General features: G+C 40.6%; 1 protein-coding gene and 1 long non-coding RNA gene across 2 annotated transcripts in view; one reads left to right on the top strand and one right to left on the bottom strand.

The window, feature by feature from the left end:
- The window catches only part of NFILZ (NFIL3 like basic leucine zipper), a 42,414-nt gene that overhangs the window by 20,162 nt on the left and 1,702 nt on the right, over positions 1–20,550 (top strand). The window lies entirely within an intron of this gene.
- LOC140499462 (uncharacterized) lies at positions 15,886–20,541 on the bottom strand. Its single transcript, XR_011965448.1, has 3 exons — positions 20,433–20,541; positions 19,835–20,286; positions 15,886–18,620 (listed from the first exon to the last, which is right to left on the bottom strand). It is a non-coding gene; the product is annotated as an uncharacterized lncRNA (long non-coding RNA).

Raw genomic sequence — 20,550 nt, 5'->3', positions numbered from 1 at the left:
GAAGTACTTAAGGAGAAAGCATAGTATATGGGTAAATTGTGTTTGTCCTTCGTTCTCAAAGAGGACTGTGACATCAAGATGATGACATGACTTGCAGCTGACTTTGATTTGAGTGAGGGAGGGCTGTGCCAGGTCACCAACCTCACTTTCTTCTCCTGAGCCTTCTGGGTCCAGTGACCTGATATTCATCAGGATGACTGGAGATGGCCCAGGATGCAATGGGAGACCCTGGCTCTTTCAGGTTAAGGTCTTATAGCATTCTTACTTTGAGTGAGATATAGTATGGGTAGAAGATCAGCTCTGGAGTCAGGAATGATTCAAGTTCTTTCTCTGATATATATTAGTTTGTGTGACCTTTGGCAAGTCACTTAATCCCTCAACACCTTGGGCCACTCTCTAAGGCTATTGAGCAATAATAGTTGTGGGTTATTTCTCAGCCTCCTTTTTCTAGTCCAGAGATTCCCAAACTTCTTTGACCTACCACCTCCTTTTCCAAAAAAACAAACAGATTACTCAGCACCACCCAGAAATCTATTTTCTTTAACCCCTTAATGGTTTTTTAAATTGCTTCATTTAAAAAAATAAATTAAAAAGACATCTTAAATTTAATAACTTATTGTAAATTTGAGGTTTTTTTCTTCCATTGAAATTTTGATGAAGCAATATTGCATCATATAACCATATAGTATCACATTATAAAGAAGTCATCACATGCTCATATTCCTGTTGATGCATGCTGCACTTCCTGACAATGCATGAAACACTTGCCTGCCAACACTTGCTTGTTAAGCTCTGTCAGTGGAATTGACCACTGACTGGCTATAACTTAACATTTTGAGTGTTTATTTGGAAAATAATGTAATCACTATGACTTTAACTCTGTTACACAACAGATTTGAAACGTGCACAATTTTTTAATTTTCTTCTCCTGCATGGCAAATTAAAGCCTAAGACAGGCGATCTTGACTTTAGCCTTGATTCTGACACTAATGAGCTAGCTGTGAGGTCTTAGACAAGTATCTTCTTTGAGCCTTGGTTTTCCCACCCACAAAGTGAAAACCAGATGATCTCTTAGGTACCTTCCTGATCTGCTTTTATATTCTAAGGTCTCTCCTAGATTTAATAGTCTGTGTTCTAAGGACCCTCTGACTCTGACATCTTCTGTCCTATGAGCCCTCCCATTTCTGACATTTTGGGTTTCCAGGGCCCTCATAGCTCTGACATACCCTTTCTAAGGACCTTCTAGTTCTGACATTCTGTGTTCTAAGGGCCTTCCCAGCTCTGACATTCTCTGTTCTAAGGGCCCTCCCAGCTCTGATGATCTTTGTTTTAGGTGCCAAATGCCTACAGGTCAAGGGTTTACAGGAGAGGGAGCTAGCTTTGTCCAATTTAGGTAAGCCCAGAGTCCAGATCAGGTGCTTTATTTCATTAGCTCCATTTTCTTTCCATGGCAGGGTTTTTTTGCCTAGTTATCCTGGGTAGATCCAGAGAGTTCTCCACTGAAAACACTTCCCTTTCAATAAATGTCCTTTGTTCTTTCTCCAGGCCAGGACCTGAATCCTGACTTGATCTTATGGCTTAATGGCTCACAGCAGGAAGGGGAAAGGTGAGGGAGGATCTAAACTTGCTGTCATTAGGGCAGGTAGGAACAAAAAACCTCAGTAGACCATGGGATCAACCTGGGCAAATATTATTATTCCATTTTATAGAGAAGGGAAGTAACTTACCCAAGGTCACAGGATGGAGCTAGGAACTATAATTTTAACCTTGTTTGAAGCCTTTTATACTTTTAGCTTCAACCTCCTTTCAGAGGAAAGACTTTTACAATGAGGAATGAACTCTATAATGGAACAAAGAGGTCATGTAATATGGAGGGATAGAAAATGCTGGATTTGGAGTTCAATGACCTGGGCACCAGAGTGACCTCATCAAAGTCATTTCCTCCCTGGGTCTCAGTTTCTCCATCTGTAAAATGAAAAGAATTAGACTAGATTGGAAGGGCCATAAGATATCTGAAGACTGGGTCATAGACATCCTTGGCAGAGTGGGAAGGGGGCATAAATCATCTATCTATGCTGGAGAAGGGAGTGGAGTCAAGGATAGCTCCTCCTATTGTCTCAGAAGGGTTTCTCTTGGGGCTTGACTCTTCACTCTCCCTTTCCTTGGGGTACAGAGCTGTTGGGATGACTAGAGGGGGAGGAGACAGTTCACACTCTGTGGCCTCCCTGCCCCCTCTTCCTCCTCCTTCCTGCCCAAATCCTCCAGCTCATAACCAGAGGGCTGGTCGACCTGCCCTAAGCCTTCCCTCGACCACAGGAAGGCCCAGCTTAGGGACTCAAGATGAGCAGAGGCGAGAGCCAACATCTCAAAATAAACTAAGGTTATATTATCTCCCCCACCATCTCCCCCTCCCCCAAAATAGTTACTGCAAGGCGTACTAGCTTGAGGTCCCAAGATCCTTTGTTCTGCACCTCAGGTGGGGCCTGGGAGCCTAAGCCTAATGAGGGGGAGACTGGGAGCCTGTTCCTTTCTCACTGAGCACCCAGCTTGTGACTTGTGAAAGTGGGGATGGGGTATACTTGTGGAAAGTACTGGGGAGAGGCCAGATGTAGTTAGATTTTCATTCTTGCCCTCATGGAGTTTATTGTCTACAGTCAAAGGCTGGGACACAAACACAGAGAGCTTGTAATACCCAATATCTCAGGAAAAGTATATCAGAGACAGCTAGCCAAAGTGCAAGGGTAAGGGCAAGAGAGAATTTAATACTGATTGGGAAGATTCAGGGAAGACTGTCAGAAGGAGTTGGTGCTTGAGCCAGATTTTGAGGGGATAATAGAGGACTGGGCTTGGAATCAGGAAGATTCATCTTTGTGAGTTCAAATCCAGCCTTAGAAATTTGTTAGCTGTGTGACTGAGCAAGTCACTTAACCCTATCTGCCTCAGTTTTCTCATCTATAAAATGAGCTGGAGAAGGAAAGGGCAAACCACTTCAGTGTCTTTGCCAAGAAAACCCCAGTGGGGGTCATGAGAAGAAGGACATGATTAAAACAACTGAGTAACAATAACAAAAAGATTTTTAACAAACGGAAACATTGAGGGGCATTTGAGGCAAATGTAGATATCAAAGAATGGTAACCAGCCTAGTTTGGCTAGGACAGACTGAAACTAGATTTTAGGGAGCCTTAAATGCCAAACTAAGATGTTTGTATTTTGTACTATATTCTAGGGGTTCTTAATGAATCTTTATGATCTTTGATGGAGAAAGATTACATCTTTATTTCAATATTACTACTGCTTTCTTTTTTTAATACTATGAACTTTTTTTTTCCTTTTAAAAACTATTCCGAAAAGGAGGCCCATAGGTTTTACCAGATTGCACAAAAGATCCAGCGATCAAGAGAGAGACATAGTCACACCTGTGCATTAGGACAGTTAATTTGGAGGCTGTAGGAGTAGTGGATTGGAAAAGGGAGAAACCAGAGGGAGGGAGACTAATTAAGAGTGAGAGCTGCCAGATGCCAGACTTCTCTCAGGCCCCAGAGAGGTTTTGGATGACTGCCTTGCCCAGTCCCCCAGGCAGCTGGCTCCCAAAGCACAGAGGTAAGTGGGGACAGCTACAGGTTGGGGAACTGAACTTCAGAGGTTCATGATTAGCCTGCCCTTTCCAGTTCCTGTTGAGCTCTGTGTAGGTCTAAGTGTCTGGCTTGGGTGGTGGGGGATCCACATGGGAATGGATGTTGCTTATCCTTCTGTGATGTGGGCAGCCCCAGGCCTGGGTCTAGCAGTAGAGGGCATGGAGGCAGTACTGCCTGTAAAGCTTGACTACTAATGATGGGGAGACCTGCCTGGCCCCTGGCTGGCCCCCTGAATAGGTCCCTGAGCTGATTCCTTTCCTGAGTTCTCCAGGAACTTGGGTACGGGCTAGCGTTGGGACCTCTGGGAGTGGGAGAGGACACACTGGAGGAGGCAAAGCCCAACCACTGGACAACTTTCCTTGGGACAACCTGATGGGACAAAAGAGAGACAGATTTTGGTCAGGGAAGTTATTAGGGAGAGGGTCAAAGTCAGAGTTAGAGCAAACTGGGTCCAGGATCATAACTAGGGATTCTAGTACTGAAGGAAGATCCAATAGAGTATGTGTGTGAGGAAGTCTAAGGTCTGACTATTCTTTTGTGGGGTTGAGCTATAATGGAGACAGACATCATGGGAGTTGGACAAGTTGAGGAACTGGCAATCCAGGGTGGAGAAGAAGACTGTGAATGAAACATAGACCTTACTGAAGAGGAGGAAGAGTAAATAGAAGATCATACATGACAGTCACAAGGCTATGAACAGGATGGACAGAACATGTAGGATGGAGGAGAGAGGTTTCTGTTGTGAGGTCATTCAGGTCTAAAAGTGGTAATGGAGAGTACAAAGTATGCCAGGTCTGCCTAATTCTCTGCCTGGCCCCTTGTGTAAGGAGAAGGAGCAGCCAGTCTTCGAAGGGGCCAAGAGAGGTGGTATCTTCAGGAGAAAGCTGAATTTAAGTAAGCACCATAAGAGGGAACAAATGAGAGAGAAGAGGTCTGGGATGAAGAGAGAGAGGAAGAATCCAGAGGCTATGGTGGGGAGAAAGGGCAAGAGGAGGAGAGGGTTAGGGCTGAGCTTACTATGATGGTGGAAGGGACTCTGCCAATCTCTTCTCAGATATCTATTCTTACCTCTGATTCCATGGCCTGATCCCCACCCTCCAGGCAAAGGTTGAGCATCCCCAGCCACCTTGAGTTAGTTCTGAGGCTGTGTCTGGACAGTGTAACCTTCTTTCCCACTCAAAGGGGGCACCACACCTTGCTCCAGCCTAGAAATGTGGTATTTATTCAGAATTATCCAGCCAGACTGGATAAGATCTCCCAGCTGATAGACTCTTTCTCTTTGGTCACTAGAAAGGTAAGACTTAGGGTCAAAATTTGAATTAGGGTTAGGTGTGCAAATTTAGAGACACCTTTACTACAAATGTTCATATGGACTATTTGTGCCCGACCTGTAGTAGAGCATTCTGAGCTCGTATTGGTCTGATCAGCCCCAGTTAGACGTACTGTACCTCGACTCTGACATAATGATGTCATTTTGGTCTTCTTCGAGCACCAAGGACAATTACGCAGGATTAGAATTAACAATAGGAAATGAAATGCCAACCAATCACTCAACAAGCGTTTACTAGATGAATGCATTGTGCTAGATGTTGTTTTGAACTTGAAAGCAAAACTGTTTCTGCTCTTAAGGAGACTATGTCCAGTGGAATAACTGCTACCTATATGAGGGATATGCAGCATAGATGCAAAACAGATAGAAAACTGGAGTGGGCCAGTGATGGCAGAGGCAGGGGGGGCTCCAGTAAGTGGATCAAAAAAGGTTTCTTATGGTCCTTGTGCTGAACTGCAAAGAAAACTAGGGAGTCTAAGAGGTGGAGGTGAGAGGAGTGTGCATTAACCTTCCCATAACCCTTATTCAATATGAAAAGAAATAAATTCTAATGTTTTTCCATTCATATGCATAGACGAAATAAAAATAGATACTTTTTTTCAAAAAGAAAACCATTATTATATATGTAACATTTTTAGTATCATAATGTTAAATGTTTATTAGAAATGATCAAATTAATGAGGCTATTGATTCTGTTTTTTTGGGGGGGATTAGTCAACCAATAATTTTATGCTCAGCATAATTTTTTAGATTCTCACATGTCATGTTTAACCTCCTAGGTTTTTTTTTATTTTTTTGAATTTTATTGGGAACTGGGCTAAGGATGCTGATGAAAAAAACTAAGATTTATCCAGTACTTGTAGGTTGGGAAAGTGCATTACAGGGTTTGGATCTTCCTTACAACCCTGTGAGGTAATGGCTATTTTTATCCTCATTTTACAGATGAAGAAACAGAATCAGGCAGAGGTTAAGTGACTTGCCCAGGATCACTCAACTAGAAATTGTCTAAGGCCTGATTTGAACTCAGGTCTTCCTGACTCCAAGGCCAGTGATCTGTTTAGTGCTCCCACAGAATTAAAGCCTTGTGACTATATTTAATAAAAAGAGGACAGTTTTTTCGAAGGGCACATCAAAAATTTTGTAGCTTCATTGACTGGAAATCCATTTGGAATGATTACCCATTAGTCAATTTCCAATGGGTTGGTGTTGCTAATTGTTTTCCAGTTCTACATGAAAGGGGTTTCCCATCCAAATTTCATTCTTTCGATTTGGGTCAGTAGGAAATATTCCTTCAGCTCTTTCTTCCAAATTTTTCAGTTGCACTATAATACTCTCCTGTTTCTCCCTCTAATCCACCCACTTTGCCATTAACATGACTGTTTTTAGAATATTTCAAGAGGATAATATAATTACCAAATATTCCCCATTCCCCCTTGACAATCTTCTTGTATCTGCTGGTGGTGCACAAGCCCCAGGTTGGAAACCTTTATCCTGAGACCTTCACTGTTTGAACCTTCCTTCCAGATGTCAGGTCCCTTGATCCACCATACTGTTGAGCCAAGGTGTCTCCGCCAAGTGTCTGTCTTTTAGAATTTGACTATCACTAAGTTTCTATGTGAGTAGAGATATCTAGAATGAAGTTCTCTTTGGCCAACCCCAATGGAGTCAGATTGACTTAGGGAACTAATGGTGTCAAAGGTCAGTGTTCTCCCCAAGTCTCTGTCCACTGTGGACCCAGCCAAAAATGGGCTATAAAGATCAGGTTAGAAAGAGTTTGAGGACCTGAGTTCAGATCTCAACATTACCATGTACTGCTTCTGTGTCTTTGAGCAAGTCACTTAACCTTCAGTTTCTTCATCTATAAAAAGGAGTTGGATAAATAAGCTCCCTTCCACCCATAAATCTTGTAATTTAAAAATGAATCCATTAACGAACATTTAGTGAGCACCTACTAGCTGCCAGGCATGTTGGCACCTAGGTTCTGTGGATATAAAGACAAAAATGACAATGATCCCGGCCCTCATGGAGCTCACATTCCACTGGGGAGACAAAGGGTACATAAATAAGCATATTCAAAATGAATATGAGGAAATTTACATGTGGGAAGGACACTAGCAGATGGGGAGATCACAAAAGGCTTAGTGTGTCTTAGCTGCTTCTTGAAGGAAGCAGAGGGATTCTAAGAGGTAGAGATGAAGAGATGGGGCATTCCTGACATAAAGACAACCAGTAAAAAGGCATGACGATGGGAGCTGGAGGGTCATACGTGAAGAACAGTAAAGAGGCCAACTTGACTAGACTCTAAAGTGTGGGCAGGGGAATAATGTATAAGCTTAGAAGGTAGGTTGGAGTCAGATTGAAAAGGGTTTTAAGTACCATACAGAGGAGTTTATATTTGATCCTAGAACTAAGTAGGAGCTGCTAGGGTTTCTTAAGTAGGGGAGAGGTATGCTTTAAAAACATCTCTTAGGCAGCTGTGTGGAGGATGGAGTGGAGAGACGAGAGACTTATAATCCTGAAGTGGTATTCTATTTATGAGAAATTCAAGTAGATTCTTCACTAAGGGGTGGGATGAGGAACTTTTCAATACAGCCTCACGTAGGCTTTTCTGTAATGGGGGTTAGGTCAGGTAGAAGATGCTAAAGGTTTGGGGTATTTTCTTCCTTCCTGAGGTCTATGGCAAATGGCAGATCACTCCAGTATCTTTGCCAAGAAAAGCTCAAGCGGTGTCATGCAGAGTTGAACATAACTGACACGACTAAGCAACAAAAGAGGTCTATGACACATTCTCTGATCTCCAGCCCCCTAGTCTCCATTTCTGCCTTTCAACAGGGCCCTCCTTGGATCCAGATGACCAAAGTCTCTGACTTCAAACTCCTTATTCCCTCATTGTTCTATTGGATCCACTTCATTCCCTCCCCCTTCAGGACAGTGGTAGCCCCAACGCCTTACTCAATCATAGATTGATTCCCTTACATGCCAAAATTAATGAGAAAAACATTTTTTGTGGGTACAAAACAACACCCTACCATAGTTGATGATGTCAGTACTGAACCGCAAGGGCTCCAGGTGGAAATCCGGGGACATAGAATTCTGACTGAGCCAGGCTTCCGGAGGGGAGCTCTGTTCTCTTTACTCTGCTCCACTTCCCTGTCTGGGGATGGAAGAGAAAGAAAGAAGAAAAAATGGAGGAGTTGGGGTGGGGAAGGGGAAAAGTTGAAGGGAAAGATGAGAGGCTAGAGAAGAAGGAGGAGATTCATCCAGAATCCAATCTTTCCTCTTCTCTTGTCTCAATACCCAGTTCTGGTCAGTGAGCAAAAACAAAATTGATGGAGGTTCTTAGAGTTGAAAGGGACCTTAAACTCCTTCACCCCACCCTGTCCTCAGTTAGGAAGCTCCTCTACTGTATCTATGATCATCAGTTTCTGCTTGAATACTTCCAGTGAAAGGGGACGCGCTACCTACTGAAGCAATCTTCATTCCGTTGTTAAACATCTATAGTTTTTGGGACTGAACTGAAATTTACTTGCCTGTGACTTTACCCTGTAGATCCTGGTTCTCCCCTCTGAAAAAGTCTAACCTCTCTTCCCCATGAGAGCTTTTAAAATATTTTAAAACCGCATGCCTTCTCTATAAGCCTTCTCTTCTGTAATCAAAATAGTCCCAGGTCCTTCAACTGATCAATCAATTAATCACTTAATCAACCAACATTTATTGAATACTTACTTTGTGTCAAGACCGTGCCAGGCACTAGAAATATATGGACAAAAGTAAGACAGTCCCTGCCTTTAAGGAGTTTATATTCTCCTTAGGGAAGACATCATATTCACAGATAAATAAACACCAAAGATTTTGGGGATGGAGGAGGGGATAGAAGAACAAATCAGGAAAAGTTTTGTGAGGCAGAGGTATTAAACTGAGTCTTCAAGGGAGTTAGTGATTCCAAGAATTCTAGGTGAGAAAGGAGAACCTTCCAGAGATGGAAGATAAGTTACACAAAGGCAAGGAGGGGGGAGATGGATTGTCAAGTAGGGAACCAGCAAATAGGCTGGCTTAGCACACAGAGTGGGGGAATAATGTGTAAGGAACCTGGAAAGGTAGAGGTAGAGCCAGATTGTGAAGAGCTTGAAATGCCAAACAAAGGAATTTGTATTTTATCCTAGAGGCAAAAGGAAATCACTGACATTTGTATAGCAAGGGAGTGATGTGGTCAGATTTATGCTTAGGAATGTCACTTTGGCAGCTGTACAGAAGATAGACTGAAGAAGGGAGAAATTAGGTATAAAAACACCAATTAGAACACAACAGATGAGGAAACTGAGGTGAACAAGGTTAAGTGACTTTCTCAGAGTCACACAAGTAGTAAGTGTCTGAAGTCAGATTTGAATGTATAAATGTTTCTTCTTTACTCCAGGTGCAGCACTCTATCTACTGCTTCATCTAGCTGCTCTTCAAAAGTCTAGGTGAGAGATATTGAGTGCCTGGACTAGGATGGTTGTGGTATGAGTGGAGAGACAGGAACAGATGTGAAAAACGCTGAGAGTATAGAATTGATAAAACTTGAAAACTGACTAGATGTGGAGGATGAGGGAGAGTAAAGAATTAAGGACAACTCTCAACAGAAATATAGAAGTTAGGAAGGAAGATGAATTTAAGAGGAAAGATAATGAATTTCATTTTTGACATGTTGAATCTGAGATGCCTATGGGACACCCAGATGGGGATGTCCATGGAGCACTTGGAGATACAAACCTGGAGCTTAGGAGGGAGATGAAGGTTGAAAAATGTGGATTTAGAAGGCGTTTGCACAGAAATCATAGTTGATTTGGGTGCTGCTAGGGTCATTGATAGGGAAGGTAGAAGAGGTGAGAGTCCAGGATATCATTCTGGAGTATACCTTTCCATGGGGGAGTGGGGTGGAAAGGTGGGCCATGGATAATGATTCTGCAATGGACACTGAGCAGGATTGGTCCAACAGATAGAAAGTGAACTATGATGGAGCTGCATTATGAAAACAGTGGTAAGAGAAATTGGTCAACAGTGTCGCATGCTTTAGAGAGGTCAACATGACTGAGGACTGAGAAAAGGCCACTGGATTTGGCAATAAAAAGATCAGTGGTAATGAGAGAGAGAGAGAGACAGAGAGAGAGAGAGAGAGAGAGAGACCGACAGACAGAGACAGACAGACAAACAGAGACAGACAGACAGAGAGAGACAGAGAGGCAGAGAGAGAGATAGAGAGACACACAGAGACAGAGACAGAAAAAGACAGAGACAGAAAGACACAGAGAGAGAGACAGAGACAGAGAAAGACAGAGACAGAGACAGACAGAGAGAGACAGAGAGGCAGAGAGAGAGACAGAGAGACACACAGAGAGAGACAGGGACAGAGAAAGACAGAGACAGAGACAGAAAGACACAGAGAGAGAGACAGAGACAGAAAAAGACAGAGACAGAGACAGAGAGGGAGAGAGAATAGTTTCAGATAAGTGATAGGGATAGACACCAGTTTGTGAGAGGCTGAGAAATGAGTGGGAGGTGAGAAAATAGAATCAATGAGAATGCACAGATTTTGTTTTTCCTTTTTTCTTTCTTTTTTAAAAGGAGTTTGGATATAAAAGGGAAGAGAGATATAGATTGGTACTTGAAGAGACAGGATCAAGTGATTTTTTTTTTAAAGAATGGAAGTAATCTGGAAATTTTCCTAGGTAGGAAAAAAGGCACATGAATGAGAAGAGAATGAAAATTAGGGAGAGAAGGGATAATTTAAGGGGCAAGCTTTTGGGATCAACACAAGTGGAGGGGTTGGCACTGGCAAGGAATGTCTTCATACTGATGGTTCTAAGTCCCCTCAATGTCCTTGCCATCCTCTTCTGCCTGGTCAGTGTCATTCCCTAAAAATGTGGTACCTACATTTACATACAGTCTTCCAAATATGTCTGGTCAGGGCAGAGGATAGTGGTGTTATCTCCTTCCTCGCTTTGGGCACAGTGCCTTTCTTAGATTGATACCACATCACACTATTTTTTTCTTAATAGCATTTTACTTTATTCCAATCACATGTAAAAGTTTTCAATGTTCAATTTTGTAAAATTTTGAGTTCCAAATCACATCACATGAGTGACTCATACTGAGCTCGTGGTCAACTGGAACTCTCAGAATGTTTTCACGTGAAGTGCTTTTTAGTGCCTATGCTTGCGCCATGGACTTTCTTTTAAATCCAAATGAAGTACTTTACATTTGTCCATATTAAATTTCATCTTGCTGTATTTAGGTCATCATTCTATCTTATGGATATCTTTTTTGATCCTGATTCTGACACCCAATGGGTTAACAGGTCCTCTCAATTTAATGTCAATTACCAATTTGATAGACATGTGCTCTAAGCCATCATTCAATTTGTTGCTAAAAATATTGAACTGGATAGGGCAAGGAGAAAGACCTCTATAACTCTCCTTCCAAGGCAACATTAAACAACATTAAATGAGTTAATGCTCTTTGGGTCCAGTCATTCATCTAGTTATGAATTCACTCTATTACCATCTAGTCCATGCCTTATCATCTTATCCACCTGGATATTATGAGATATTTTTGTTAAACGCTCTGGTGAAATCCAGGTATGTTATGTCTACATTATCCCTCTAATCTATCATCTAGTAATCCTGTCAAAAAGATGAGGCTAGTCTGACCTGATTCATCTTCCTGATCCCACACTGATTTTTTTTCTAAGTACTCCCTAAAACATCCATTCTGGAATTTACTCAAGGGAAAAAGAACCTCAAAAGTCTGTAGTTTCTTAATAAATATTCACTGAATTTACATCTGAATTCTTTCTGTGCCTTGAGATGAAATTCACATCAGGTGACTTGAACTCACAAGGCAGCTCCACTCAATGATCAGATAATCTCATTTATCTTGATTTTCAGTTACTTTAACCATGTTTATTCTTTTATTCTTCCCACTGAGATCATTCTCCTTGATAGAAGGAAAAAAAGAAGTAAAAATATGAGTTGAGTTTTCCCCTACTTTCCCATCATCTTTTATCACTGCACTATCCATTCTGATCAGTGGGGCCAATGCTTTTTTGTGTGTGTGTGTGTTTTAAACTGAACATGGTTCTTTAAAAAAATGTTTTGTCACTGCTAACATCATCAGCTTTAGCACCTGGGTTTTAGTCATCCTGACACTATTCTCAAAGAACTAAGTGACTCTCTCTTGAACCAACTTTCCTTTCCAAGTCTCAGGTCATGGAATCATACTTATATTTTCATGACTTTCTTGAAATTCACTCCTCCACATTTTAGAATGTTCACTAAACTATAGTTAATATGTGCCTCATATGCTTCCCCCTTGTCCAACATTCTGCCTTATGTATTACAAACACTAATAGGGTACTGTCATTGCTTCTTAAAATTTCCTTCACTTCCCCTTCCCCAACCAGGTTTTCTTAGACAAAAACAGGGTCAGGGTGCACTCCTTAGCTTTCCTTTCCGTCATGAGAATAGAATATAAAGTGAGAATGTTCTTTTCCTAAGGATCCCCTGCTTTTCATTGGAACTAAGAGTGGAGGTGGGGCTCAAAATGAAACTTCTGCATAAAATATCAGATAACACTTCAAGACCAAGTTGATCCAATTGCCTCCCTTTGCAAGGTGTAGAAGACATCTCCTTGCTCCAGGTCCTCCTTTCCTAGGTTCTGAAACTCCAAACTGTTCCTTCTGGTACACTCTCAGTGCCTCATCCTGGGTTTCTGTATAGTATAGTTTAAAGGCATGAATAATTGATTATATTGGCTCAGCCCTCAACCCATCTAAGATTCTCATTTCTGTCATGACTACTCAGGACCCCAAAGTCCTACTCATTCACATTGAGTTTAGAGTGCATTTCAATGAATGAAAACAAAAGTGAAAGTCATAGCATTAGAAATCCTAAGGGACTGATAACTCCCAAAGATATCTGAAATTACTTCTCAGACTGTACTTCAGTGAAGGCTATATCAACAAGACCAGCTGTGGTGCTGCTCTAGAAACCTGGGTAATTCTCAGATGCACATGAATAATGTTCTAAGAAAGTACCTTCATATCCTCCTTTGAAAGTCTTTTAAACAACGTTTACATCCTCTAAAAGGCCACATTCTAACAATGAATCCTATCCCACAAACTCTCGGAGATTTCTGTGAGATTTTAGTTACCTCTTAGTACTACCAAAAGAAAAAAAATAATACTAATGATGTATTCTGCAATTTAGGCTCCAGTTTGCCAAAAATTATTTTATTCATTTTAAGATTAATCTAATTCCAAATCACTTCTGACTTAGACATACCCAAACTGGCATAGTTTCCCATGCACTACGACAAGATTCCCTGCCCTTAGGCAATTTGTGATAACATTTATAGGAATTTTGAACAAAGAAAAGATCAAAATATATTAAAATATGGTAACATTTCAGAAGTGATCACTCGATTGCTTCCTGGATCACTTCCACTTAAAAGTTCCTTCTTGTAATTATGATCTTAACCTTGAATTTCAAAAGAGAAAACACTGTCTTTAGGTGGGTCATGGGACCAGTCACTTCAGGGATTAGGGAGGCAATGATCTTATCTAGACAAGAGTTAAGTTTGGTTGCTGCTCTTGCTCTAGTTCAAGGGAAGATATTAATTCTTGTTCTTTATACTTTCCTTAAGGGAAAAGTCTGGAAAAAGTTTTAGGTAGGATAAACAATATTTCTTAATATTTCCAGTAAAATGAAAAACACAGATTTTTAAAACTGTTTCCACAATCCCCCTCTTTTGTGCTTCTGCAATTTGAAACATTTTATATATTTTGTAATTCAACATCTCAATTTTGTACCTGCTAATCAATACCAATTTACATTACTCTTATTGGTCCAACACTTGGAGTTTTTTGTTTTGCTTCAATACATAAAATGCAGCAAGTAAATAGAGATAAGTCAATATTTAAACAATTCTTCATCCATTTACTCTCTCACAATAGCCAGAAGGCTATGCAGATTAACAAAGACCTCTGGGATCAATATGGTCCAAATGAGAGGACACTGGAACTTTGTCCTGCTAGTCAGCTGTCAAGTAGACATTCTGGTCCCTTTAGTCATAGCTGTTATAGAAGACATACATATCCTGAAGCCATATGCAGCCAGATCTCAATGAGAATAATGAATCCTGTGAAGTGAATTCACATTATTTGAAATTATAATTATGTAAAATATGGTCATTGATTTCAGCTCAATGGAGATTTGTATTGCAAATTCAAATAATGCAACTATTTAATGGGATTTAGTACCAGCACTAACCAGGACCTGACTAATGATTCTTTTGGTGTATCTATCATTCTCATCTGTAGAGTATGCTTGCTTTTATTTGTTGAATCCGATCATTCTTATCAAGTACCATAACTGCATCTGCATCTCAAAACTATGTGTGCACTGCTACTAGAGGTGGCTGTAAAAATCAGGAAGCCCACCTATTTTTTATTTCATGCTAAATATCTGGCATTATCCCAGAGGTACTTGCTCTGAACCAACTCAGCTGCTGTGGGGAGTTTAGCTCCCACAAATCCCAATGGACTACTCAGTCCCGTACGCATCCTTCTCAATATACCTGAGTCAGGGTCCAGGCTCCTTTCACATTGCAAGTGAATCTGTATTCCCAAAAGGAGAACCTTAGGGTATAACACTGTGGTTGTAGGTCAGAAGGAATTTTTGACTTCTTGAGCTGTACAACCAACACTGATGAGTGAGGTCAAAAAGTATGACCCATAGCTGATCATTCAAGAAATTCTGGACCTCAGATCATGCTCTGTCCCAGGGATGGGGAACCTGTAGCCTCGAGGCCACTTGTAGTTTCCCCACTTCTACTCTATCTGCTTGGAGTATCTCAGCCTGTAAGATAATCTCAGCGAGGAGAGGAGAGTTCTCATGAAGTTTCATAACCACCTGGAGTTGATTCAAAAGACTCCTATCTGAAAGACTCTTTTTTTTCCAGTTAGTGATCTCTTTCTAGGTTTTTATGTACATCCCAGCCAAAACTGCAGTTTTAATTTTATCTGAAAGTATTCAACTGAAACTCATTCCCATGAATTAATACTGTATGCAGAGGTGAATTCACAGAATTTTTATTTTTCACAGCGCATTGATGGACTTCTCATTGCTTTTTAATGGAGTTGAAGGTCTACACATTGTGTCAGTGTAAACAATCTCTAATTTCCTTTTTAATTCTCTTTTTTTGCTTGCTGGCTGTGCCTTGGAAATCACTGAACTGCATTTCTTTTTATGTATTTTGACTAAGTATTTCACTTTCTAATGCTGTCAATTTCCTAACCTCCCACTTCTTTGCTTTCAATTCATTTTTCAAATTCTTTTCAGCTTCAGTTTCTTTTTATTCTCTTGAACCTCTTGTAAATTAGCACAATTTTCTTATGCATATCGGATTCATTGCAAAACTTTACTTTGAGGTAATGTGAGCCGAAACTTCCATGTTTATGCTTTCCCATTTTGCCCCGTCAAATGTTTCCAATTTGGTTTCTTACTTGAGAATTTGAAAACCCATGGTGTATTCTAATTCCTTCTAATTTGCTTATGCAACTAAATTTTTTTTACCAAATCATTCAGGAAAGCCTGCTGTGGTCAAGTAAACCAAACTCTTAAGATGAAATTTTGCTTCCCCCCACCTTGCCTTTTGGTTTAAAATAAGCCTCATTCTTTCCAAACTGGAAAGGAGTTGAAAGGAAAATGACCTACCAGCAGTTCTAAAGGAGGAACCTCAAACTATAAAACCACTTTTCTTTTTTCTCTCCACTATTTTTGAGTCATTGGAAGGAAAACTCTGAAACCAGTTTGAGTTCCGTTTATGCGTTTGATACCTTTTTTTTACTGAACGGATAGCACCGACCCATAGAAAGCACCAGAAACAAACACATTGCTATCAATGTTTATTGATCCATTCACATGTACAAAAATCCATAGAGTATGTTTAATTTAAATTACACAAGGATCCTTTTCTTTAACCAGAAAATTTTGTCAAAAAACATGAACATTTCATTTCCCCTGCGGGAGTGAGAGAAATGCCGGCTTCTCCAGAGACAGAGATGTTTTTATATTCTGTATTCGGCAGTCTGAGCTTCCTCCAACTTTTCACAAGTAGGACACTTCTTGCTGCACAATGGAGTATCTATTTCTGACTGACTGGTGGGAGCCTGAGTCCACCTCTACCCTTATGGTGTTTGGGGTGCTGTTATTATCTTTCTGGACAGAGACATCTTTAGTTTCATTTTCCATGGCTGAAGACCCACTTAGGTTAGCTACTTTCAGAAAGGTGGGTCCAATGATCAATTATGGTCAAGCACTCCAAAATAACCAGAGGGATCTCTGGAGTGAGAAGTCAAGGTCTCCTGGGGGAAGGGGGAAATCTTTGTGATCTTGTGGTCACCAACTCCTTTTCTATGGAGGAAGGGAAGGAGGAAGGAAAGGATAGAGGGAAGGAAGGGAAGAAGAGAGGGAGGGATGGAGAGAGGAAGAAGGGAGGGAGAGAAAAAGCGAGGGAAGGGAGAGAGAGAGGAATGAAGAAGGAAGGAGAAAAAGAGAGGAAGAGGAGGAAGGGATTCATTAACCTACTGCATCAGACACTGTGCTACGTACTAATAAATACTATCACATTTGATCCTCACAACAATCCTAAGAGGTAAGTATTCTTATTATCTATTTTACAGTTGAGGATAGAGTTTCATTAACCTGTTCAGGGTCATACAACTAAGAAGTTACTTGAGACTAGATTTGAACTCATATCCTTCTTACATGAGGCCCAGAGCTCCAACCACAGTGATATCTAACTGCAGGGGAGCTATTGATTTTAAGATTAGTTACAATCTTAGACCTTTTTATCTCTAAACACTGAACAGATTAACAGACATTAAAGCAAACCGCAATATAATGAAAAATACCAAGCATCACTTTTGGAGAGAGAACCATGAAGTTTGTGGAATTTTGAGTAGTGAGGAACAATTAAGTTCTTATTCGTGAACTGAATCACTGGCCCTGGGCAGTCTGCTCCCCAGATCTGCTGCTCAATGTAAGAAATAGGGAAGAAGAGCTTACTTATCACCTGGGCTCACAGGATCAGGCCCAACTTCTCTTGCGGGCATCCTGGTGCTGACTGAAATCACGGTATAGGTTATTTAAAACTGTTCAAGGATGGGTTTGTTTTGCCATAGTATAAGACTTACTATACACAACACACAAGGTGAGGTGGCCACCACTACAGACATGAGCAGTTATACACAAATAACTCCTTACTGTGTCTGACAGACTTGACCTTTGGCTCAAAATCAGAAATCAGAAATTAGTAAGACTGGGACATCTCCCGTTCAGAATCCTTCCTTAAAAGATCTCTCACTTCTGTTTACTTGGCTATGACAGTCTTTTACTTTTAATTTGAGAATTTTATATTTTTTAAAAATTTTTTATTATTTTTTTATTATTTTATTTTTTCCTCGATGACATGTAAAAGCAATTATTAACATTCATTATTTAAAATTCTGAATTTCAAATTCTCTCCCTTCCTCCTTCCCTGTCTCTTTCCCTCTCCCCCTCATTGAGAAGGTAATCAATTTGATATAGGACTCAGGGGTAGGGAACATACAGCTTTGAGACCACATGTGATCTTCTAGGCCCTTGGGTGTGGCCTTCTGACTGAGTCCAGATTTCACCGAACAAATCTGTTTATTAAGGGGATTTGTTTTGTGAAGTTTGAATTCAGTTAAGGGGCTATTTTGAAGACCTAGAAGGCCACAGGTTCCCCACACCTGAATTAAGTTATACATGTGCAGTCATGCAAAACATATTTTCATATTGTGTGTTCGTCCTTCATTGCCTAAGAAGACCATGCCATCAGAGAAATAATGACATGACTTGCACTTGACTTTTTTTTGAGTGAAGGAGGGCAGTTTTGGTTACCAGTCTCACTTCTCCTCCAGAGCCATCTGAATCCAGTGACCAGATATTCATTAGGATGACTGGAGATGACCCAAGATGAAGCAACTGGGTTTAAGTGACTTGCCCAAGGTCACACAGCTAGTGAGTGTCAAGTGTCTGAGGTGAGATTTGAACTCAGGTCCTCCTGACTCCTGCACTGGTGCTCTATCCACTACACCACCTAGCTGCCCCTATTTCCATATTAGCCATGCTGTGAAAGAAACTCAGAAAAAAAACCAAAAAACAAAACAAGAAAGATCAAGTAAAAAAAAAAGTATGGCATGATCTGTATTTAGACGCCAGCAGTTCTTCCTCTGTAGGTGGATACCATTTTTCATCATAAGTCCTTTGGAATTGCCTTCGATCGCTGTCTTGCTGAGAATAGCTCAGTCATTCACAGTTGATTGCTACAATGTTGCTGTTACTGTGTCCATTTCACTTTGCTTCAGTTCCTGTAAGTCTTTCCAGGTTTTTCTGAGATCATCCTGCTCATCATTCCTTGTAGTATGTTGGTATTCCATCACCATAATATACCACAATTTCTTCAGCCATTCCCCAGTTGAATGGGTATCCCCTCAATTTCCAATTCATGATAGTATTTCAAAGAGAAACAGTCTTGGGCTTCTGCTGGATTCTAACTGTCAGTATCTGAGTCACAGCATTATTAAACTGCTGTAGAAAAAAATAATGTAATTTGTGGTTTAGGATTATATCTGCCAGAAGCAATTTTGTTTATTTTCAGATTAACCTAATTCCAAGTCATTTTTGACTTAGAGAGAGAGAGATGTCCAAACTGGCAAGATTCCCTGTGTCCTCTCATATGATTTTCTGCCCCAAGACAATTTGAGATAACATTTACGGAAATCTTGAACAAGGAAATGACAGTAACATTCTAGAATGGTCACCCCTCAGTTCCTCTTTGGACCACTTCCCCTTAAGAGTTCTTGCTTCATGATCAATATCTTAACCTTAAATTTCCAAAAGAGAAAACATTATTCTTAAGTGGGTCATGGGGTCAATCACTTCAGAGGTTAGGAAAGCAATGATTTTATCCAGAGAAGAGTTAAGTTTGGTTATTACCCTAGTTTCATTTCAAAGGATGTCCTCAACTTTTGTTCTTTTTACTTTTCTAGAGAGAAAATTCTGGGAGAGATTTTAGGCTGAATAAATCACATTTTTTAATGTTTCTAGAGAAATTAAAAAGATTTTTAAAAATATGCTTCATAGCATGAAGATGTCATATTTTAAGCATTGATGAACAAACAAGTTAAGTAATAAGGTTTATTCCTGACCCTCTTCCCAATTATTTCCTCCTCAGAATTACTGGGAACCTTTCCCATCAATATTCTTCTTTCAATGCCACACTTGATATCCTACATAGTGTAACAAACACCCTTAAATACCTACTGCAGGTATCTAAGACCACTTAGCCTAATATTCTATTGCTCATGGGCCCCCATTTTCTTTCTGAGTCTCAATCTCCTAGAGAGACAAAGGATTGTATTACAGTAAACCAAAAGGGCATTTGCTTAAAATAGAATCATAAGATGAATGACAAGATGAATACAGTAAACAGACACTCTCACTGTTTGTTTCTCAGAATCTCCTCCCAAACTCAAAGTGTGAAGGGTTCTGAGTCTATCTTACCCTTGATCTACACTTCTAAATCAGCACAATATGTAATCTTAGTTAATATAAGAAAGTATTTCAGAGACGTGCCTGTGGGATCGCAGCTAGGTGTTAGAGTGGGTAACGTGCTGGTCCTAGTCAGGAAGATCTGAGTTCAAATCCAGCCTTAGACACTTAGTATGACCATGGGCAAGTCACTTAACCTCCACCTGTCTCAGTTTCTTCATCTGTAAAATGGGGGTTATAATAGCTCTTACCTTCCAGGGTTGTTGTGAGGGTCCAAAGAGACGATATTTGTAAAGTGCTTAGCACAGAGCCTGACACACAGTAGGTGCTTCATGTTAGCTATCATCACCATCATTACTACTATCATTATTACTATTTATAATGAAGGCACCAGGATTCCATGCCTTGGATACTAGTATATCCTACCCCAGAGCAGTGAGTTCTCAGGTGTGCAATTGTTATATCCTGACACAGAAGGGGCAAAGCTTCAAAGTGCGACCACATCAAATTTGAAAGTCTAGTCCTGTCTTGATCACGGAGACAACTCAATCTCTGTCACCCCTAGGGAACAGTCTGTGGTTCTGGAACTTCTGTTCAAAGCCACTTGACTCTTTCCAAGGTCCCTGAATCTCATCTGCTGTCTGCTGTCATCCATTTATCACCACAGGTTTCTTTTCTTTCTATTCTGGCTCCTTTTTAGTCACTAGACAGAAAAAAAAAAAAGTCACCTCACATTTCCTGACCTTGTCATCAGTTGTGAAATGTGTATCTCCCAAGCTATAAAAAAATTTCATTGTTTTTTAGGGGGGGAGCCGACAAAGTCTAGGGGAGGGATTGATTAAAAGTTACCTGGTTGAACCCCTTGTCTAATCCTGGGAAGAGTGGGGACCTTGAACCTGGGCAACAGGCTGAAGATTAGGGGTTGGAGTCTGTGGTCCCACATCATAGTCAGGAACAACTTGGGCAA

Source organism: Notamacropus eugenii, chromosome 4 (assembly GCF_028372415.1).
Source record: "Notamacropus eugenii isolate mMacEug1 chromosome 4, mMacEug1.pri_v2, whole genome shotgun sequence".
NCBI classification, from domain to species: Eukaryota; Metazoa; Chordata; class Mammalia; order Diprotodontia; family Macropodidae; genus Notamacropus; species Notamacropus eugenii.
Note: the sequence above shows the minus strand (reverse complement) of the source record. Positions and strands in the feature narration are given on the sequence as shown.